The sequence below is a fragment of the Astyanax mexicanus genome, chromosome 18 (genome assembly GCF_023375975.1).
Source record: "Astyanax mexicanus isolate ESR-SI-001 chromosome 18, AstMex3_surface, whole genome shotgun sequence".
In the NCBI taxonomy this organism is placed as follows: domain Eukaryota; kingdom Metazoa; phylum Chordata; class Actinopteri; order Characiformes; family Acestrorhamphidae; genus Astyanax; species Astyanax mexicanus.
Genome location: NC_064425.1, coordinates 38,146,055 through 38,170,968, shown reverse-complemented (window position 1 = coordinate 38,170,968; position 24,914 = coordinate 38,146,055). Strand labels below are relative to the sequence as shown.

Here is a 24,914-nt window from a genome sequence, read left to right as displayed (position 1 = left end):
CTAGCAACACCTTAGCCAATACCTAGCAACCACCTAGCAACACCTTAGCAACCACCCCGGATACCATAGCAACACCTTAGCAACCGCCTAGCAACACCTTAGCAACCACCTAGCAACCACCTAGCAACACCTTAGCAACCACCCTGGATACCATAGCAACACCTTAGCAACCGCCTAGCAACACCTTAGCCAATACCTAGCAACCACCTAGCAACACCTTAGCAACCACCCCGGATACCATAGCAACACCTTAGCAACCGCCTAGCAACACCCTAGCAACCACCTAGCAACACCTTAGCAACCACCCCGGATACCATAGCAACACCTTAGCAACCGCCTAGCAACACCTTAGCAACCACACCGGATACCATAGCAACACCTTAGCAACCGCCTAGCAACACCCTAGCAACCACCTAGCAACCACCTAGCAGCACCTTAGCAACCATCCCGGATACCATAGCAACACCTTAGCAACCACCTAGCAACACCTTAGCAACCACCCCAGATACCATAGCAACACCTTAGCAACCGCCTAGCAACACCTTAGCAACCACCTAGCAACCACCTAGCAACACCTTAGCAACCACCACGGATACCATAGCAACACCTTAGCAACCGCCTAGCAACACCCTAGCAACCACCTAGCAACCACCTAGCAACACCTTAGCAACCACCCCGGATACCATAGCAACACCTTAGCAACCGCCTAGCAACACCTTAGCAACCACCTAGCAACCACCTAGCAACACCTTAGCAACCACCCCAGATACCATAGCAACACCTTAGCAACCGGCTAGCAACACCTTAGCAACCACCTAGCAACCACCTAGCAACACCTTAGCAACCACCCTGGATACCATAGCAACACCTTAGCAACCGCCTAGCAACACCCTAGCAACCACCTAGCAACCACCTAGCAACACCTTAGCAACCACCCCGGATACCATAGCAACACCTTAGCAACCGCCTAGCAACACCCTAGCAACCACCTAGCAACCACCTAGCAACACCTTAGCAACCACCCCGGATACCATAGCAACACCTTAGCAACCGCCTAGCAACACCCTAGCAACCACCTAGCAACACCTTAGCAACCACCCCGGATACCATAGCAACACCTTAGCAACCGCCTAGCAACACCCTAGCAACCACCTAGCAACCACCTAGCAACACCTTAGCAACCACCCCGGATACCATAGCAACACCTTAGCAACCGCCTAGCAACACCCTAGCAACCACCTAGCAACACCTTAGCAACCACCCCGGATACCATAGCAACACCTTAGCAACCGCCTAGCAACACCCTAGCAACCACCTAGCAACCACCTAGCAACACCTTAGCAACCGCCTAGCAACACCATAGCAACCACCTAGCAACACCTTAGCAACCACCCCGGATACCATAGCAACACCTTAGCAACCGCCTAGCAACACCCTAGCAACCACCTAGCAACCACCTAGCAACACCTTAGCAACCACCCCGGATACCATAGCAACACCTTAGCAACCGCCTAGCAACACCCTAGCAACCACCTAGCAACACCTTAGCAACCACCCCGGATACCATAGCAACACCTTAGCAACCGCCTAGCAACACCTTAGCAACCACTTAGCAACACCTTAGCAACCACCCCGGATACCATAGCAACACCTTAGCAACACCATAGCAGATACCAGCCAGCACTGCAATCACACTCGCAGTTTCTGTAGGAACTGCAATCTAGTTATTAGTGTGATTGCAGTATGCAATCACAGTACTGTTCTTCTTAAGTCTTATTCTTATTATTATTAGTGTGATTGCAGTAATGCAATCACAGTATTGTTCTTCTTAAGTCTTATTAGTGTGATTGCAGTATGCAATCACAGTACTGTTATTCTTAAGTCTTATTCTTATTATTATTCCACCTGTTTTTTGTCCGGTTAACTAGTGCCGCAGTTTTCGAAATATCGACTTCGTTCAAAAGAGAAAACGTGCGTCCATATCGGGAATGGTGGGCTTGTATACAGCTTTCCGATCGGACTTACGTTTTTCGTAAAAACTTCGTAAGTACGCGTTTTTTTGCCCATTGAAAATGAATGGGCAGAACTTTGCACGCCCGTGGACGTCGCAATTTTTGAAATACGAAGATGAAACCAATTGAGGACCTGTAGAACTTATTGAGCTCTTTCCGAAAATATGCGTTACGAAAAGTTACGACGTACGGATTTCGTACGATTGTCGTACGAAGTGGCCCCATTGGAATGAATGGGGCCAATCGGAGGACGGCAGCTAGATCGAAGGACAGGTAGCTAGAACTCCAGTACTGTGAGTGTATGGAGCAGCTATGGGATAAAACAGCATTAGGTCAAAAGTTTGGACACCCCGGCCCCCCAGTACTGTGTGTAATGAAGCCACGGGTCAAAAGTTTGGACACCCCAGAGCCCCAGTACTGTGTGTAATGGAGCCACGGGTCAAAAGTTTGGACACCCCCGAACGGCCAGAGCAACCTAGCGTGCATAGCTGATTGATGTATTTGCACGTTGCGTAGCAACGTGCAAACACCATTTAATCTAATTTATGCATATACATCACCTAGCAACCACCTAGCAACACCTTAGCAACCACCTAGCAACCACCTAGCAACACCTTAGCAACCACCCCGGATACCATAGCAACACCTTAGCAACCGCCTAGCAACAGCTTAGGAGTGACCTACCAACCACTTAGCAACACCATAGCAACCACCCTGGATACCTTAGCAACCGCCTAGCAACACCCTAGCAACCACCTAGCAACCACCTAGCAACACCTTAGCAACCACCCCGGATACCATAGCAACACCTTAGCAACCGCCTAGCCACACCCTAGCAACCACCTAGCAACACCTTAGCAACCACCCCGGATACCCTAGCAACACCTTAGCAACCGCCTAGCAACACCTTAGCAACCACCTAGCAACCACCTAGCAACACCTTAGCAACCACCCCGGATACCATAGCAACACCTTAGCAACCGCCTAGCAACACCTTAGCAACCACCTAGCAACCACCTAGCAACACCTTAGCAACCACCCCGGATACCATAGCAACACCTTAGCAACCGCCTAGCAACACCCTAGCAACCACCTAGCAACACCTTAGCAACCACCCCGGATACCATAGCAACACCTTAGCAACCGCCTAGCAACACCTTAGCAACCACCTAGCAACCACCTAGCAACACCTTAGCAACCACCCCGGATACCATAGCAACACCTTAGCAACCGCCTAGCAACACCTTAGCAACCACCTAGCAACCACCTAGCAACACCTTAGCAACCACCCCGGATACCATAGCAACACCTTAGCAACCGCCTAGCAACACCTTAGCAACCACCTAGCAACACCTTAGCAACCACCCCAGATACCATAGCAACACCTTAGCAACCGCCTAGCAACACCTTAGCAACCACCTAGCAACCACTTAGCAACACCTTAGCAACCACCACGGATACCATAGCCACACCTTAGCAACCACTTAGCAACACCTTAGCAACACCACAGCAGATACCAGCCAGCACTGCAATCACACTCGCAGTTTCTGTAGGAACTGCAATCTAGTTCTTCTTCTTCTTCTTCTTATTATTATTATTATTATTCCACCTGTTTTTTGTCCGGTTAACTAGTGCCGCAGTTTTCGAAATATCGACTTCGTTCAAAAGAGAAAACGTGCGTCCATATCGGGAATGGTGGGCTTGTATACAGCTTTCCGATCGGACTTACGTTTTTCGTAAAAACTTCGTAAGTACGCGTTTTTTTGGCCATTGACAATGAATGGGCAGAACTTTGCACGCCCGTGGACGTCGCAATTTTTGAAATACGAAGATGAAACCAATTGAGGACCTGTAGAACTTATTGAGCTCTTTCCGAAAATATGCGTTACGAAACGTTACGACATACGGATTTCGTACGAATGTCGTACGAAGTGGCCCCATTGGAATGAATGGGGCCAATCGGAGGACGGCAGCTAGATCGAAGGACAGGTAGCTAGAACTCCAGTACTGTGTGTAATGGAGCAGCTATGGGATAAAACAGCATTAGGTCAAAAGTTTGGACACCCCGGCCCCCCAGTACTGTGTGTAATGGAGCCACGGGTCAAAAGTTTGGACACCCCAGAGCCCCAGTACTGTGTGTAATGGAGCCACGGGTCAAAAGTTTGGACACCCCAGCCCCCCAGTACTGTGTGTAATGGAGCCACGGGTCAAAAGTTTGGACACCCCAGCCCCCCAGTACTGTGTGTAATGGAGCCACGGGTCAAAAGTTTGGACACCCCAGAGCCCCAGTACTGTGTGTAATGGAGCCACGGGTCAAAAGTTTGGACACCCCAGAGCCCCAGTACTGTGTGTAATGGAGCCACGGGTCAAAAGTTTGGACACCCCAGAGCCCCAGTACTGTGTGTAATGGAGTCACGGGTCAAAAGTTTGGACACCCCAGAGCCCCAGTACTGTGTGTAATGGAGTCACGGGTCAAAAGTTTGGACACCCCAGAGCCCCAGTACTGTGTAATGGAGCCACGGGTCAAAAGTTTGGACACCCCAGGGCCCCAGTACTGTGTGTAATGGAGCAACTGGTCAAAAGTTTGGGTACCCCGGTCAGCTCTGCAATCACACTCGCAGTTTCTGTAGGAACTGCAATCTAGTTATTAGTGTGATTGCAGTAATGCAATCACAGTATTGATCTTCTTAAGTCTGTTTCTTATTATTATTCCACCTGTTTTTTGTCCGGTTAACTAGTGCCGCAGTTTTCGAAATATCGACTTCGTTCAAAAGAGAAAATGTGCGTCCATATCGGGAATGGTGGGCTTGTATACAGCTTTCCGATCGGACTTACGTTTTTCGTAAAAACTTCGTAAGTACGCGTTTTTTTGACCATTGAAAATGAATGGGCAGAACTTTGCACGCCCGTGGACGTCGCAATTTTTGAAATACGAAGATGAAACCAATTGAGGACCTGTAGAACTTATTGAGCTCTTTCCGAAAATATGCGTTACGAAAAGTTACGTCGTACGGATTTCGTACAATTGTCGTACGAAGTGGCCCCATTGGAATGAATGGGGCCAATCGGAGGACGGCAGCTAGATCGAAGGACAGGTAGCTAGAACTCCAGTACTGTGTGTAATGGAGCAGCTATGGGATAAAACACCATTAGGTCAAAAGTTTGGACACCCTGGCCCCCCCAGCCAGTTCACAAGTATAGTGAGTGTATGGAGGAGCTATTGGATAAAGCAGCTATTGGTCAAAAGTTTGGACACCCCGGCCCCCCGAGCCAGTTCACCAGTATAGTGAGTGTACGGAGGAGCTATTGGATAAAGCAGCTATTGGTCAAAAGTTTGGACACCCCCGAATGGCCAGAGCAACCTAGCGTGCATAGCTGATTGATGTATTTGCACGTTGCGTAGCAACGTGCAAACACCATTTAATCTAATTTATGCATATACATCACCTAGCAACCACCTAGAAACACCATAACAACCACCACAGATACCATAGCAACACCTTAGCAACCACCTAGCAACACCTTAGCAACCACCACAGATACCATAGCAACACCTTAGCAACCGCCTAGCAACACCCTAGCAACCACCTAGCAACCACCTAGCAACACCTTAGCAACCACCCCGGATACCATAGCAACACCTTAGCAACCGCCTAGCAACACCTTAGCAACCACCTAGCAACACCTTAGCAACTACCCCGGATACCATAGCAACACCTTAGCAACCGCCTAGCAACACCTTAGCAACCACCTAGCAACCACCTAGCAACACCTTAGCAACCACCCGAGATACCATAGCAACACCCTAGCAACCACCTAGCAACCACCTAGCAACACCTTAGCAACCACCCCGGATACGATAGCAACACCTTAGCAACCGCCTAGCAACACCCTAGCAACCACCTAGCAACACCTTAGCAACCACCCCGGATACCATAGCAACACCTTAGCAACCGCCTAGCAACACCTTAGCAACCACCCCGGATACCATAGCAACACCTTAGCAACCGCCTAGCAACACCCTAGCAACCACCTAGCAACCACTTAGCAACACCTTAGCAACCACCCCGGATACCATAGCAACACCTTAGTAACCGCCTAGCAACACCTTAGCAACCACCTAGCAACACCTTAGCAACCACCCCGGATACCATAGCAACACCTTAGCAACCGCCTAGCAACACCTTAGCAACCACCTAGCAACCACCTAGCAACACCTTAGCAACCACCCCGGATACCATAGCAACACCTTAGCAACCGCCTAGCAACACCTTAGCAACCACCCCGGATACCATAGCAACACCTTAGCAACCGCCTAGCAACCACCTAGCAACCACCTAGCAACACCGTAGCAACCACCCCGGATACCATAGCAACACCTTAGCAACCGCCTAGCAACACCCTAGCAACCACCTAGCAACACCTTAGCAACCACCCCGGATACCATAGCAACACCTTAGCAACCGCCTAGCAACACCTTAGCAACCACCTAGCAACACCTTAGCAACCGCCTAGCAACACCTTAGCAACCACCTAGCAACCGCCTAGCAACACCTTAGCAACCACCTAGCAACCACCTAGCAACACCTTAGCAACCGCCTAGCAACACCTTAGCAACCACCTAGCAACCACTTAGCAACACCTTAGCAACCACCCCGGATACCATAGCCACACCTTAGCAACCACTTAGCAACACCTTAGCAACACCATAGTAGATACCAGCCAGCACTGCAATCACACTCGCAGTTTCTGTAGGAACTGCAATCTAGTTATTATTATTATTCCACCTGTTTTTTGTCCGGTTAACTAGTGCCGCAGTTTTCGAAATATCGACTTCGTCCAAAAGAGAAAACGTGCGTCCTTATCGGGAATGGTGGGCTTGTATACAGCTTTCCGATCGGACTTACGTTTTTCGTAAAAACTTCGTAAGTACGCGTTTTTTTGCCCATTGAAAATGAATGGCCAGAACTTTGCACGCCCGTGGACGTCGCAACTTTTGAAATACGAAGATGAAACCAATTGAGGACCTGTAGAACTTATTGAGCTCTTTCCGAAAATATGCGTTACGAAAAGTTACGTCGTACGGATTTCGTACAATTGTCGTACGAAGTGGCCCCATTGGAATGAATGGGGCCAATCGGAGGACGGCAGCTAGATCGAAGGACAGGTAGCTAGAACTCCAGTACTGTGTGTAATGGAGCAGCTATGGGATAAAACACCATTAGGTCAAAAGTTTGGACACCCTGGCCCCCCCAGCCAGTTCACAAGTATAGTGAGTGTATGGAGGAGCTATTGGATAAAGCAGCTATTGGTCAAAAGTTTGGACACCCCGGCCCCCCGAGCCAGTTCACCAGTATAGTGAGTGTACGGAGGAGCTATTGGATAAAGCAGCTATTGGTCAAAAGTTTGGACACCCCCGAATGGCCAGAGCAACCTAGCGTGCATAGCTGATTGATGTATTTGCACGTTGCGTAGCAACGTGCAAACACCATTTAATCTAATTTATGCATATACATCACCTAGCAACCACCTAGAAACACCATAACAACCACCACAGATACCATAGCAACACCTTAGCAACCACCTAGCAACACCTTAGCAACCACCACAGATACCATAGCAACACCTTAGCAACCGCCTAGCAACACCCTAGCAACCACCTAGCAACCACCTAGCAACACCTTAGCAACCACCCCGGATACCATAGCAACACCTTAGCAACCGCCTAGCAACACCTTAGCAACCACCTAGCAACACCTTAGCAACTACCCCGGATACCATAGCAACACCTTAGCAACCGCCTAGCAACACCTTAGCAACCACCTAGCAACCACCTAGCAACACCTTAGCAACCACCCGAGATACCATAGCAACACCCTAGCAACCACCTAGCAACCACCTAGCAACACCTTAGCAACCACCCCGGATACGATAGCAACACCTTAGCAACCGCCTAGCAACACCCTAGCAACCACCTAGCAACACCTTAGCAACCACCCCGGATACCATAGCAACACCTTAGCAACCGCCTAGCAACACCTTAGCAACCACCCCGGATACCATAGCAACACCTTAGCAACCGCCTAGCAACACCCTAGCAACCACCTAGCAACCACTTAGCAACACCTTAGCAACCACCCCGGATACCATAGCAACACCTTAGTAACCGCCTAGCAACACCTTAGCAACCACCTAGCAACACCTTAGCAACCACCCCGGATACCATAGCAACACCTTAGCAACCGCCTAGCAACACCTTAGCAACCACCTAGCAACCACCTAGCAACACCTTAGCAACCACCCCGGATACCATAGCAACACCTTAGCAACCGCCTAGCAACACCTTAGCAACCACCCCGGATACCATAGCAACACCTTAGCAACCGCCTAGCAACCACCTAGCAACCACCTAGCAACACCGTAGCAACCACCCCGGATACCATAGCAACACCTTAGCAACCGCCTAGCAACACCCTAGCAACCACCTAGCAACACCTTAGCAACCACCCCGGATACCATAGCAACACCTTAGCAACCGCCTAGCAACACCTTAGCAACCACCTAGCAACACCTTAGCAACCGCCTAGCAACACCTTAGCAACCACCTAGCAACCGCCTAGCAACACCTTAGCAACCACCTAGCAACCACCTAGCAACACCTTAGCAACCGCCTAGCAACACCTTAGCAACCACCTAGCAACCACTTAGCAACACCTTAGCAACCACCCCGGATACCATAGCCACACCTTAGCAACCACTTAGCAACACCTTAGCAACACCATAGTAGATACCAGCCAGCACTGCAATCACACTCGCAGTTTCTGTAGGAACTGCAATCTAGTTATTATTATTATTAGTGTGATTGCAGTAATGCAATCACAGTATTGTTCTTCTTAAGTCTTATTCTTCTTCTTCTTCTTCTTCTTCTTCTTATTATTAGTGTGATTGCAGTAATGCAATCACAGTATTGATCTTCTTAAGTCTTATTCTTCTTCTTCTTCTTCTTCTTCTTCTTATTATTATTATTATTATTCCACCTGTTTTTTGTCCGGTTAACTAGTGCCGCAGTTTTCGAAATATCGACTTCGTTCAAAAGAGAAAACGTGCGTCCTTATCGGGAATGGTGGGCTTGTATACAGCTTTCCGATCGGACTTACGTTTTTCGTAAAAACTTCGTAAGTACGCGTTTTTTTGCCCATTGAAAATGAATGGGCAGAACTTTGCACGCCCGTGGACGTCGCAATTTTTGAAATACTAAGATGAAACCAATTGAGGACCTGTAGAACTTATTGAGCTCTTTCCGAAAATATGCGTTACGAAAAGTTACGACGTACGGATTTCGTACGAATGTCGTACGAAGTGGCCCCATTGGAATGAATGGGGCCAATCGGAGGACGGCAGCTAGATCGAAGGACAGGTAGCTAGAACTCCAGTACTGTGTGTAATGGAGCAGCTATGGGATAAATCAGCGTTAGGTCAAAAGTTTGGACACCCCGGCCCCCCAGTACTGTGTGTAATGGAGCCATGGGTCAAAAGTTTGGACACCCCGGCCCCCCAGTACTGTGTGTACTGGAGCCACGGGTCAAAAGTTTGGACACCCCCGAACGGCCAGAGCAACCTAGCGTGCATAGCTGATTGATGTATTTGCACGTTGCGTAGCAACGTGCAAACACCATTTAATCTAATTTATGCATATAAATCACCTAGCAACCACCTAGAAACACCATAGCAACCACCACAGATACCATAGCAACACCTTAGCAACCGCCTAACAACACCTTAGCAACCACCTAGCAACCACCTAGCAACACCTTAGCAACCTCCCCGGATACCATAGCAACACCTTAGCAACCGCCTAGCAACACCTTAGCAACCGCATAGCAACCACTTAGCAACACCTTAGCAACCACCCCGGATACCATAGCAACACCTTAGCAACCGCCTAGCAACCACCTAGCAACACCTTAGCAACCACCCCGGATACCATAGCAACACCTTAGCAACCGCCTAGCAACACCTTAGCAACCACCTAGCAACACCTTAGCAACCACCCCGGATACCATAGCAACACCTTAGCAACCGCCTAGCAACACCCTAGCAACCACCTAGCAACCACCTAGCAACACCTTAGCAACCACCCCGGATACCATAGCAACACCTTAGCAACCGCCTAGCAACACCTTAGCAACCACCTAGCAACCACCTAGCAACACCTTAGCAACCACCCTGGATACCATAGCAACACCTTAGCAACCGCCTAGCAACACCCTAGCAACCACCTAGCAACCACCTAGCAACACCTTAGCAACCACCCAGGATACCATAGCAACACCTTAGCAACCGCCTAGCAACACCCTAGCAACCACCTAGCAACCACCTAGCAACACCTTAGCAACCACCCCGGATACCATAGCAACACCTTAGCAACCGCCTAGCAACACTCTAGCAACCACCTAGCAACCACCTAGCAACACCTTAGCAACCACCCCGGATACCATAGCAACACCTTAGCAACCGCCTAGCAACACCTTAGCAACCACCTAGCAACCACTTAGCAACACCTTAGCAACCACCCCGGATACCATAGCAACACCTTAGCAACCGCCTAGCAACACCCTAGCAACCACCTAGCAACCACCTAGCAACACCTTAGCAACCACCCCGGATACCATAGCAACACCTTAGCAACCGCCTAGCAACACCCTAGCAACCACCTAGCAACCACCTAGCAACACCTTAGCAACCACCCCGGATACCATAGCAACACCTTAGCAACTGCCTAGCAACACTCTAGCAACCACCTAGCAACCACCTAGCAACACCTTAGCAACCACCCCGGATACCATAGCAACACCTTAGCAACCGCCTAGCAACACCTTAGCAACCACCTAGCAACCACTTAGCAACACCTTAGCAACCACCCCGGATACCATAGCAACACCTTAGCAACCGCCTAGCAACATCCTAGCAACCACCTAGCAACCACCTAGCAACACCTTAGCAACCACCCCGGATACCATAGCAACACCTTAGCAACCGCCTAGCAACACCTTAGCAACCACCTAGCAACCACCTAGCAACACCTTAGCAACCACCCCGGATACCATAGCAACACCTTAGCAACCGCCTAGCAACCACCTAGCAACACCTTAGCAACCAGCCCGGATACCATAGCAACACCTTAGCAACCGCCTAGCAACACCTTAGCAACCACCTAGCAACTACCTAGCAACACCTTAGCAACCACCCCGGATACCATAGCAACACCCTAGGAACCACCTAGCAACCACCTAGCAACACCTTAGCAACCACCCCGGATACCATAGCAACACCTTAGCAACCGCCTAGCAACACCCTAGCAACCACCTAGCAACACCTTAGCAACCACCCCGGAAACCATAGCAACACCTTAGCAACCGCATAACAACACCTTAGCAACCACCTAGCAACCACCTAGCAACACCTTAGCAACCACCCCGGATACCATAGCAACACCTTAGCAACCGCCTAGCAACACCTTAGCAACCACCTAGCAACACCTTAGCAACCATCCCGGATACCATAGCAACACCTTAGCAACCGCCTAGCAACACCCTAGCAACCACCTAGCAACCACCTAGCAACACCTTAGCAACCACCCCGGATACCATAGCAACACCTTAGCAACCGCCTAGCAACACCTTAGCAACCACCTAGCAACACCTTAGCAGATACCAGCCAGCACTGCAATCACACTCGCAGTTTCTGCAGGAACTGCAATCTAGTTATTATTATTATTCCACCTGTTTTTTGTCCGGTTAACTAGTGCCGCAGTTTTCAAAATATCGACTTCGTTCAAAAGAGAAAACGTGCGTCCATATCGGGAATGGTGGGCTTGTATACAGCTTTCCGATCGGACTTACGTTTTTCGTAAAAACTTCGTAAGTACGCGTTTTTTTGCCCATTGAAAATGAATGGGCAGAACTTTGCACGCCCGTGGACGTCGCAATTTTTGAAATACGAAGATGAAACCAATTGAGGACCTGTAGAACTTATTGAGCTCTTTCCGAAAATATGCGTTACGAAAAGTTACGACGTACGGATTTCGTACGAATGTCGTACGAAGTGGCCCCATTGGAATGAATGGGGCCAATCGGAGGACGGCAGCTAGATCGAAGGACAGGTAGCTAGAACTCCAGTACTGTGTGTAATGGAGCAGCTATGGGATAAAACAGCATTAGGTCAAAAGTTTGGACACCCCGGCCCCCCAGTACTGTGTGTAATGGAGCCACGGGTCAAAAGTTTGGACACCCCGGCCCCCCAGTACTGTGTGTAATGGAGCCACGGGTCAAAAGTTTGGACACCCCCGAACGGCCAGAGCAACCTAGCGTGCATAGCTGATTGATGTATTTGCACGTTGCGTAGCAACGTGCAAACACCATTTAATCAAATTTATGCATATACATCACCTAGCAACCACCTAGAAACACCATAGCAACCACCCTGGATACCATAGCAACACCTTAGCAACCGCCTAGCAACACCATAGCAACCACCTAGCAACCATCTAGCAACACCTTAGCAACCACCCCAGATACCATAGCAACACCTTAGCAACCGCCTAGCAACACCCTAGCAACCACCTAGCAACCACCTAGCAACACCTTAGCAACCACCCCGGATACCATAGCAACACCTTAGCAACCGCCTAGCAACACCCTAGCAACCACCTAGCAACCACCTAGCAACACCTTAGCAACCACCCCGGATACCATAGCAACACCTTAGCAACCGCCTAGCAACACCCTAGCAACCACCTAGCAACACCTTAGCAACCACCCCGGATACCATAGCAACACCTTAGCAACCGCCTAGCAACACCCTAGCAACCACCTAGCAACACCTTAGCAACCACCCCGGATACCATAGCAACACCTTAGCAACCGCCTAGCAACACCCTAGCAACCACCTAGCAACCACCTAGCAACACCTTAGCAACCACCCCGGATACCATAGCAACACCTTAGCAACCGCCTAGCAACACCCTAGCAACCACCTAGCAACCACCTAGCAACACCTTAGCAACCACCCCGGATACCATAGCAACACCTTAGCAACCGCCTAGCAACACCCTAGCAACCACCTAGCAACACCTTAGCAACCACCCTGGATACCATAGCAACACCTTAGCAACCGCCTAGCAACACCCTAGCAACCACCTAGCAACCACCTAGCAACACCTTAGCAACCACCCCGGATACCATAGCAACACCTTAGCAACCGCCTAGCAACACCTTAGCAACACCCTAGCAACCACCTAGCAACACCTTAGCAACCACCCCGGATACCATAGCAACACCTTAGCAACCGCCTAGCAACACCCTAGCAACCACCTAGCAACACCTTAGCAACCACCCCGGATACCATAGCAACACCTTAGCAACCGCCTAGCAACACCCTAGCAACCACCTAGCAACCACCTAGCAACACCTTAGCAACCACCACGGATACCATAGCAACACCTTAGCAACCGCCTAGCAACACCCTAGCAACCACCTAGCAACACCTTAGCAACCACCCCGGATACCATAGCAACACCTTAGCAACCGCCTAGCAACACCCTAGCAACCACCTAGCAACACCTTAGCAACCACCTAGCAACACCTTAGCAACCACCTAGCAACACCCTAGCAACCACCTAGCAACCACCTAGCAACACCTTAGCAACCACCCCGGATACCATAGCAACACCTTAGCAACCGCCTAGCAACACCCTAGCAACCACCTAGCAACACCTTAGCAACCACCCCGGATACCATAGCAACACCTTAGCAACCGCCTAGCAACAACTTAGCAACCACCTAGCAACACCTTAGCAACCACCCCGGATACCATAGCAACACCTTAGCAACCGCCTAGCAACACCTTAGCAACCACCTAGCAACCAGCTAGCAACACCTTAGCAACCACCCCGGATACCATAGCAACACCTTAGCAACCGCCTAGCAACACCTTAGCAACCACCTAGCAACACCTTAGCAACCACCCCAGATACCATAGCAACACCTTAGCAACCGCCTAGCAACACCTTAGCAACCACCTAGCAACCACTTAGGAACACCTTAGCAACCACCCCGGATACCATAGCCACACCTTAGCAACCACTTAGCAACACCTTAGCAACACCACAGCAGATACCAGCCAGCACTGCAATCACACTCGCAGTTTCTGTAGGAACTGCAATCTAGTTATTATTATTATTCCACCTGTTTTTTGTCCGGTTAACTAGTGCCGCAGTTTTCGAAATATCGACTTCGTTCAAAAGAGAAAACGTGCGTCCATATCGGGAATGGTGGGCTTGTATACAGCTTTCCGATCGGACTTACGTTTTTCGTAAAAACTTCGTAAGTACGCGTTTTTTTGACCATTGAAAATGAATGGGCAGAACTTTGCACGCCCGTGGACGTCGCAATTTTTGAAATACGAAGATGAAACCAATTGAGGACCTGTAGAACTTATTGAGCTCTTTCCGAAAATATGCGTTACGAAAAGTTACGTCGTACGGATTTCGTACGAATGTCGTACGAAGTGGCCCCATTGGAATGAATGGGGCCAATCGGAGGACGGCAGCTAGATCGAAGGACAGGTAGCTAGAACTCCAGTACTGTGAGTGTATGGAGCAGCTATGGGATAAATCAGCGTTAGGTCAAAAGTTTGGACACCCCGGCCCCCCCCCAGTACTGTGTGTAAGGGAGCCATGGGTCAAAAGTTTGGACACCCCGGCCCCCCAGTACTGTGTGTAATGGAGCCACGGGTCAAAAGTTTGGACACCCCCGAACGGCCAGAGCAACCTAGCGTGCATAGCTGATTGATGTATTTGCACGTTGCGTAGCAACGTGCAAACACCATTTAATCTAATTGATGCATATACATCACCTAGCAACCACCTAGAAACACCATAGCAACCACCCCGGATACCATAGCAACACCTTAGCAACCGCCTAGCAACACCCTAGCAACCACCTAGCAACCACCTAGCAACACCTTGGCAACCATCCCGGATACCATAGCAACACCTTAGCAACCGCCTAGCAACACCCTAGCAACCACCTAGCAACCACCTAGCAACACCTTAGCAACCACCCCAGATACCATAGCAACACCTTAGCAACCGCCTGGCAACACCTTAGCAACCACCTAGCAACCACCTAGCAACACCTTAGTAACCACCCCAGATACCATAGCAACACCTTAGCAACCGCCTAGCAACACCTTAGCAACCACCTACCAACCACTTAGCAACACCTTAGCAACCACCCCGGATACCATAGCAACACCTTAGCAACCGCCTAGCAACACCCTAGCAACCACCTAGCAACCACCTAGCAACACCTTAGCAACCACCCCGGATACCATAGCAACACCTTAGCAACCACCTAGCAACCGCCTAGCAACACCCTAGCAACCACCTAGCAACCACCTAGCAACACCTTAGCAACCACCCCGGATACCATAGCAACACCTTAGTAACCGCCTAGCAACACCTTAGCAACCACCCCGGATACCATAGCAACACCTTAGCAACCGCCTAGCAACACCCTAGCAACCACCTAGCAACCACCTAGCAACACCTTAGCAACCACCCCAGATACCATAGCAACACCTTAGCAACCGCCTAGCAACACCTTAGCAACCACCTAGCAACACCTTAGCAACCACCCCGGATACCATAGCAACACCTTAGCAACCACCCCGGATACCATAGCAACACCTTAGCAACCGCCTAGCAACACCCTAGCAACCACCTAGCAACACCTTAGCAACCACCCCGGATACCATAGCAACACCTTAGCAACCGCCTAGCAACACCTTAGCAACCACCTACCAACCACTTAGCAACACCTTAGCAACCACCCCGGATACCATAGCAACACCTTAGCAACCGCCTAGCAACACCCTAGCAACCACCTAGCAACCACCTAGCAACACCTTAGCAACCACCCCGGATACCATAGCAACACCTTAGCAACCACCTAGCAACCGCCTAGCAACACCCTAGCAACCACCTAGCAACCACCTAGCAACACCTTAGCAACCACCCCGGATACCATAGCAACACCTTAGCAACCACCCCGGATACCATAGCAACACCTTAGCAACCACCTAGCAACCGCCTAGCAACACCCTAGCAACCACCTAGCAACCACCTAGCAACACCATAGCAACCACCCCGGATACCATAGCAACACCTTAGCAACCGCCTAGCAACACCCTAGCAACCACCTAGCAACCGCCTAGCAACACCTTAGCAACCACCTAGCAACCACCTAGCAACACCATAGCAACCACCCCGGATACCATAGCAACACCTTAGCAACCGCCTAGCAACACCCTAGCAACCACCTAGCAACCACCTAGCAACACCATAGCAACCACCCCGGATACCATAGCAACACCTTAGCAACCGCCTAGCAACACCCTAGCAACCACCTAGCAACCACCTAGCAACACCTTAGCAACCACCCCGGATACCATAGCAACACCTTAGCAACCGCCTAGCAACACCTTAGCAACCACCTAGCAACCACCTAGCAACACCTTAGCAACCACCCTGGATACCATAGCAACACCTTAGCAACTGCCTAGCAACACCCTAGCAACCACCTAGCAACCACCTAGCAACACCTTAGCAACCACCCCGGATACCATAGCAACACCTTAGCAACTGCCTAGCAACACCCTAGCAACCACCTAGCAACACCTTAGCAACCACCCTGGATACCATAGCAACACCTTAGCAACCGCCTAGCAACACCTTAGCAACCACCTAGCAACCACTTAGCAACACCTTAGCAACCACCCCGGATACCATAGCAACACCTTAGCAACCGCCTAGCAACCACCTAGCAACCACCTAGCAACACCTTAGCAACCACCCCGGATACCATAGCAACACCTTAGCAACCGCCTAGCAACACCCTAGCAACCACCTAGCAACACCTTAGCAACCATCCCGGATACCATAGCAACACCTTAGCAACCGCCTAGCAATACCTTAGCAACCACCTAGCAACATCTTAGCAACCACCCCGGATACCATAGCAACACCTTAGCAACCACCTAGCAACACCTTAGCAACCACCTAGCAACACCTTAGCAGATACCAGCCAGCACTGCAATCACACTCGCAGTTTCTGCAGGAACTGCAATCTAGTTATTATTATTATTCCACCTGTTTTTTGTCCGGTTAACTAGTGCCGCAGTTTTCGAAATATCGACTTCGTTCAAAAGAGAAAACGTGCGTCCATATCGGGAATGGTGGGCTTGTATACAGCTTTCCGATCGGACTTACGTTTTTCGTAAAAACTTCGTAAGTACGCGTTTTTTTGCCCATTGAAAATGAATGGGCAGAACTTTGCACGCCCGTGGACGTCGCAATTTTTGAAATACGAAGATGAAACCAATTGAGGACCTGTAGAACTTATTGAGCTCTTTCCGAAAATATGCGTTACGAAAAGTTACGTCGTACGGATTTCGTACGATTGTCGTACGAAGTGGCCCCATTGGAATGAATGGGGCAAATCGGAGGACGGCAGCTAGATCGAAGGACAGGTAGCTAGAACTCCAGTACTGTGTGTAATGGAGCAGCTATGGGATAAAACAGCATTAGGTCAAAAGTTTGGACACCCCGGCCCCCCAGTACTGTGTGTAATGGAGCCACGGGTCAAAAGTTTGGACACCCCAGAGCCCCAGCACTGTGTGTAATGGAGCCACGGGTCAAAAGTTTGGACACCCCAGAGCCCCAGCACTGTGTGTAATGGAGCCACGGGTCAAAAGTTTGGACACCCCAGAGCCCAGTACTGTGTGTAATGGAGCCACGGGTCAAAAGTTTGGACACCCCAGAGCCCCAGCACTGTGTGTAATGGAGCTGCGGGTCAAAAGTTTGGACACCCCAGAGCCCCAGCACTGTGTGTAATGGAGTCACGGGTCAAAAGTTTGGACACCCCAGAGCCCCAGCACTGTGTGTAATGGAGCCACGGGTCAAAAGTTTGGACACCCCAGAGCCCCAGTACTGTGTAATGGAGCCACGGGTCAAAAGTTTGGACACCCCAGTGTCCCAGTACTGTGTGTAATGGAGCAACTGGTCAAAAGTTTGGGTACCCCGGTCAGCTCTGCAATCACACTCGCAGTTTCTGTAGGAACTGCAATCTAGTTATTATTATTATTCCACCTGTTTTTTGTCCGGTTAACTAGTGCCGCAGTTTTCGAAATATCGACTTCGTTCAAAAGAGAAAACGTGCATCCATATCGGGAATGGTGGGCTTGTATACAGCTTTCCGATCGGACTTACGTTTTTCGTAAAAACTTCGTAAGTACGCGTTTTTTTGACCATTGAAAATGAATGGGCAGAACTTTGCACGCCCGTGGACGTCGCAATTTTTGAAATACGAAGATGAAACCAATTGAGGACCTGTAGAACTTATTGAGCTCTTTCCGAAAATATGCGTTACGAAAAGTTACGACGTACGGATTTCGTACGAATGTCGTACGAAGTGGCCCCATTGGAATGAATGGGGCCAATCGGAGGACGGCAGCTAGATCGAAGGACAGGTAGCTAGAACTCCAGTACTGTGAGTGTATGGAGCAGCTATGGGATAAATCAGCGTTAGGTCAAAAGTTTGGACACCACGGCCCCCCCCCAGTACTGTGTGTAATGGAGCCATGGGTCAAAAGTTTGGACACCCCGGCCCCCCAGTACTGTGTGTAATGGAGCCACGGGTCAAAAGTTTGGACACCCCCGAACGGCCAGAGCAACCTAGCGTGCATAGCTGATTGATGTATTTGCACGTTGCGTAGCAACGTGCAAACACCATTTAATCTAATTTATGCATATAAATCACCTAGCAACCACCTAGAAACACCATAGCAACCACCACAGATACCATAGCAACACCTTAGCAACCGCCTAGCAACACCTTAGCAACCACCTAGCAACACCTTAGCAACCTCCCCGGATACCATAGCAACACCTTAGCAACCGCCTAGCAACACCCTAGCAACCACCTAGCAACCACCTAGCAACACCTTAGCAACCACCCCGGATACCATAGCAACACCTTAGCAACTGCCTAGCAACCACCTAGCAACACCTTAGCAACACCTTAGCAACCGCCTAGCAACACCTTAGCAACCACCTAGCAACACCTTAGCAACCACCCCGGATACCATAGCAACACCTTAGCAACCGCCTAGCAACACCCTAGCAACCACCTAGCAACCACCTAGCAACACCTTAGCAACCACCCCGGATACCATAGCAACACCTTAGCAACCGCCTAGCAACACCTTAGCAACCACCTAGCAACCACCTAGCAACACCTTAGCAACCACCCCGGATACCATAGCAACACCTTAGCAACCGCCTAGCAACACCTTAGCAACCACCTAGCAACCACCTAGCAACACCTTAGCAACCACCCCGGATACCATAGCAACACCTTAGCAACCACCCCGGATACCATAGCAACACCTTAGCAACCGCCTAGCAACACCTTAGCAACCACATAGCAATCACCTAGCAACACCTTAGCAACCACCCCGGATACCATAGCAACACCTTAGCAACCACCCCGGATACCATAGCAACACCTTAGCAACCGCCTAGCAACACCTTAGCAACCACCTAGCAACCACCTAGCAACACCTTAGCAACCACCCCGGATACCATAGCAACACCTTAGCAACCGCCTAGCAACACCCTAGCAACCACCTAGCAACCACCTAGCAACACCTTAGCAACCACCCCGGATACCATAGCAACACCTTAGCAACCGCCTAGCAACACCCTAGCAACCACCTAGCAACCACCTAGCAACACCTTAGCAACCACCCCGGATACCATAGCAACAACTTAGCAACCGCCTAGCAACACCTTAGCAACCACCTAGCAACCACCTAGCAACACCTTAGCAACCACCGCGGATACCATAGCAACACCTTAGCAACCGCCTAGCAACACCTTAGCAACCACCCTGGATACCATAGCAACACCTAAGCAACCGCCTAGCAACACCCTAGCAACCACCTAGCAACCATCTAGCAACACCTTAGCAACCACCCCGGATACCATAGCAACACCTTAGCAACCGCCTAGCAACACCCTAGCAACCACCTAGCAACACCTTAGCAACCACCCCGGATACCATAGCAACACCTTAGCAACCGCCTAGCAACACCCTAGCAACCACCTAGCAACCACCTAGCAACACCTTAGCAACCACCCCGGATACCATAGCAACACCTTAGCAACCGCCTAGCAACACCTTAGCAACCACCTAGCAACACCTTAGCAACCACCCCGGATACCATAGCAACACCTTAGCAACACCATAGCAGATACCAGCCAGCACTGCAATCACACTCGCAGTTTCTATAGGAACTGCAATCTAGTTATTATTATTATTATTCCACCTGTTTTTTGTCCGGTTAACTAGTGCCGCAGTTTTCGAAATATCGACTTCGTTCAAAAGAGAAAACGTGCGTCCATATCGGGAATGGTGGGCTTGTATACAGCTTTCCGATCGGACTTACGTTTTTCGTAAAAACTTCGTAAGTACGCGTTTTTTTGACCATTGAAAATGAATGGGCAGAACTTTGCACGCCCGTGGACGTCGCAATTTTTGAAATACGAAGATGAAACCAATTGAGGACCTGTAGAACTTATTGAGCTCTTTCCGAAAATATGCGTTACGAAAAGTTACGACGTACGGATTTCGTACGAATGTCGTACGAAGTGGCCCCATTGGAATGAATGGGGCCAATCGGAGGACGGCAGCTAGATCGAAGGACAGGTAGCTAGAACTCCAGTACTGTGAGTGTATGGAGCAGCTATGGGATAAATCAGCGTTAGGTCAAAAGTTTGGACACCCCGGCCCCCCCCCAGTACTGTGTGTAATGGAGCCATGGGTCAAAAGTTTGGACACCCCGGCCCCCCAGTACTGTGTGTAATGGAGCCACGGGTCAAAAGTTTGGACACCCCCGAACGGCCAGAGCAACCTAGCGTGCATAGCTGATTGATGTATTTGCACGTTGCGTAGCAACGTGCAAACACCATTTAATCTAATTGATGCATATACATCACCTAGCAACCACCTAGAAACACCATAGCAACCACCCCGGATACCATAGCAACACCTTAGCAACCGCCTAGCAACACCCTAGCAACCACCTAGCAACCACCTAGCAACACCTTGGCAACCATCCCGGATACCATAGCAACACCTTAGCAACCGCCTAGCAACACCCTAGCAACCACCTAGCAACCACCTAGCAACACCTTAGCAACCACCACAGATACCATAGCAACACCTTAGCAACCGCCTGGCAACACCTTAGCAACCACCTAGCAACCACCTAGCAACACCTTAGTAACCACCCCAGATACCATAGCAACACCTTAGCAACCGCCTAGCAACACCTTAGCAACCACCTACCAACCACTTAGCAACACCTTAGCAACCACCCCGGATACCATAGCAACACCTTAGCAACCGCCTAGCAACACCCTAGCAACCACCTAGCAACCACCTAGCAACACCTTAGCAACCACCCAGGATACCATAGCAACACCTTAGCAACCACCTAGCAACCGCCTAGCAACACCCTAGCAACCACCTAGCAACCACCTAGCAACACCTTAGCAACCACCCCGGATACCATAGCAACACCTTAGTAACCGCCTAGCAACACCCTAGCAACCACCTAGCAACCACCTAGCAACACCTTAGCAACCACCCCGGATACCATAGCAACACCTTAGCAACCGCCTAGCAACACCCTAGCAACCACCTAGCAACACCTTAGCAACCACCCCGGATACCATAGCAACACCTTAGCAACCGCCTAGCAACACCCTAGCAACCACCTAGCAACACCTTAGCAACCACCCCGGATACCATAGCAACACCTTAGCAACCGCCTAGCAACACCTTAGCAACCACCTAGCAACACCTTAGCAACCACCCCGGATACCATAGCAACACCTTAGCAACCGCCTAGCAACACCTTAGCAACCACCTAGCAACACCTTAGCAACCACCCCGGATACCATAGCAACACCTTAGCAACCGCCTAGCAACACCCTAGCAACCACCTAGCAACCACCTAGCAACACCTTAGCAACCACCCCGGATACCATAGCAACACCCTAGCAACCACCTAGCAACACCTTAGCAACCACCCCGGATACCATAGCAACACCTTAGCAACCGCCTAGCAACACCTTAGCAACCACCTAGCAACCACCTAGCAACACCTTAGCAACCACCCCGGATACCATAGCAACACCTTAGCAACCGCCTAGCAACACCTTAGCAACCACCTAGCAACCACCTAGCAACACCTTAGCAACCACCCTGGATACCATAGCAACACCTTAGCAACCGCCTAGCAACACCTTAGCAACCACCTAGCAACACCTTAGCAACCACCCCAGATACCATAGCAACACCTAAGCAACCGCCTAGCAACACCTTAGCAACCACCTAGCAACCACTTAGCAACACCTTAGCAACCACCCCGGATACCATAGCCACACCTTAGCAACCACTTAGCAACACCTTAGCAACACCATAGCAGATACCAGCCAGCACTGCAATCACACTCGCAGTTTCTGTAGGAACTGCAATCTAGTTATTATTATTATTCCACCTGTTTTTTGTCCGGTTAACTAGTGCCGCAGTTTTCGAAATATCGACTTCGTCCAAAAGAGAAAACGTGCGTCCTTATCGGGAATGGTGGGCTTGTATACAGCTTTCCGATCGGACTTACGTTTTTCGTAAAAACTTCGTAAGTACGCGTTTTTTTGCCCATTGAAAATGAATGGGCAGAACTTTGCACGCCCGTGGACGTCGCAATTTTTGAAATACGAAGATGAAACCAATTGAGGACCTGTAGAACTTATTGAGCTCTTTCCGAAAATATGCGTTACGAAAAGTTACGACGTACGGATTTCGTACGAATGTCGTACGAAGTGGCCCCATTGGAATGAATGGGGCCAATCGGAGGACGGCAGCTAGATCGAAGGACAGGTAGCTAGAACTCCAGTACTGTGTGTAATGGAGCAGCTATGGGATAAATCAGCGTTAGGTCAAAAGTTTGGACACCCCGGCCCCCCAGTACTGTGTGTAATGGAGCCACGGGTCAAAAGTTTGGACACCCCGGCCCCCCAGTACTGTGTGTAATGGAGCCACGGGTCAAAAGTTTGGACACCCCCGAACGGCCAGAGCAACCTAGCGTGCATAGCTGATTGATGTATTTGCAAACACCATTTAATCAAATTTATGCATATACATCACCTAGCAACCACCTAGAAACACCATAGCAACCACCCCGGATACCATAGCAACACCTTAGCAACCGCCTAGCAACACCATAGCAACCACCTAGCAACCATCTAGCAACACCTTAGCAACCACCCCAGATACCATAGCAACACCTTAGCAACCCCCTAGCAACACCCTAGCAACCACCTAGCAACCACCTAGCAACACCTTAGCAACCACCCCGGATACCATAGCAACACCTTAGCAACCGCCTAGCAACACCCTAGCAACCACCTAGCAACCACCTAGCAACACCTTAGCAAACACCCCGGATACCATAGCAACACCTTAGCAACCGCCTAGCAACACCCTAGCAACCACCTAGCAACCACCTAGCAACACCTTAGCAACCACCCCGGATACCATAGCAACACCTTAGCAACCGCCTAGCAACACCCTAGCAACCACCTAGCAACCACCTAGCAACACCTTAGCAACCACCCCGGATACCATAGCAACACCTTAGCAACCGCCTAGCAACACCCTAGCAACCACCTAGCAACCACCTAGCAACACCTTAGCAACCACCCCGGATACCATAGCAACACCTTAGCAACCGCCTAGCAACACCCTAGCAACCACCTAGCAACCACCTAGCAACACCTTAGCAACCACCCCGGATACCATAGCAACACCTTAGCAACCGCCTAGCAACACCCTAGCAACCACCTAGCAACACCTTAGCAACCACCCCGGATACCATAGCAACACCTTAGCAACCGCCTAGCAACACCCTAGCAACCACCTAGCAACACCTTAGCAACCACCCCGGATACCATAGCAACACCTTAGCAACCGCCTAGCAACACCTTAGCAACCACCTAGCAACACCTTAGCAACCACCCCGGATACCATAGCAACACCTTAGCAACCGCCTAGCAACACCTTAGCAACCACCTAGCAACACCTTAGCAACCACCCCGGATACCATAGCAACACCTTAGCAACCGCCTAGCAACACCCTAGCAACCACCTAGCAACCACCTAGCAACACCTTAGCAACCACCCCGGATACCATAGCAACACCCTAGCAACCACCTAGCAACACCTTAGCAACCATCCCGGATACCATAGCAACACCTTAGCAACCGCCTAGCAACACCTTAGCAACCACCTAGCAACCACCTAGCAACACCTTAGCAACCACCCCGGATACCATAGCAACACCTTAGCAACCGCCTAGCAACACCTTAGCAACCACCTAGCAACCACCTAGCAACACCTTAGCAACCACCCTGGATACCATAGCAACACCTTAGCAACCGCCTAGCAACACCTTAGCAATCACCTAGCAACACCTTAGCAACCACCCCAGATACCATAGCAACACCTTAGCAACCGCCTAGCAACACCTTAGCAACCACCTAGCAACCACTTAGCAACACCTTAGCAACCACCCCGGATACCATAGCCACACCTTAGCAACCACTTAGCAACACCTTAGCAACACCATAGCAGATACCAGCCAGCACTGCAATCACACTCGCAGTTTCTGTAGGAACTGCAATCTAGTTAGTGTGATTGCAGTAATGCAATCACA

The 24,914-nt window shown here is 50.1% G+C and overlaps 2 protein-coding genes across 10 annotated transcripts in view; one reads left to right on the top strand and one right to left on the bottom strand.

Moving 5' to 3' along the window:
• wdfy1 (WD repeat and FYVE domain containing 1) overlaps positions 1-24,914 on the top strand; it is a 1,176,431-nt gene that overhangs the window by 179,241 nt on the left and 972,276 nt on the right. The gene's annotated exons all lie outside the window — the stretch shown is intronic.
• acsl3a (acyl-CoA synthetase long chain family member 3a) overlaps positions 1-24,914 on the bottom strand; it is a 190,618-nt gene that overhangs the window by 57,807 nt on the left and 107,897 nt on the right. The gene's annotated exons all lie outside the window — the stretch shown is intronic.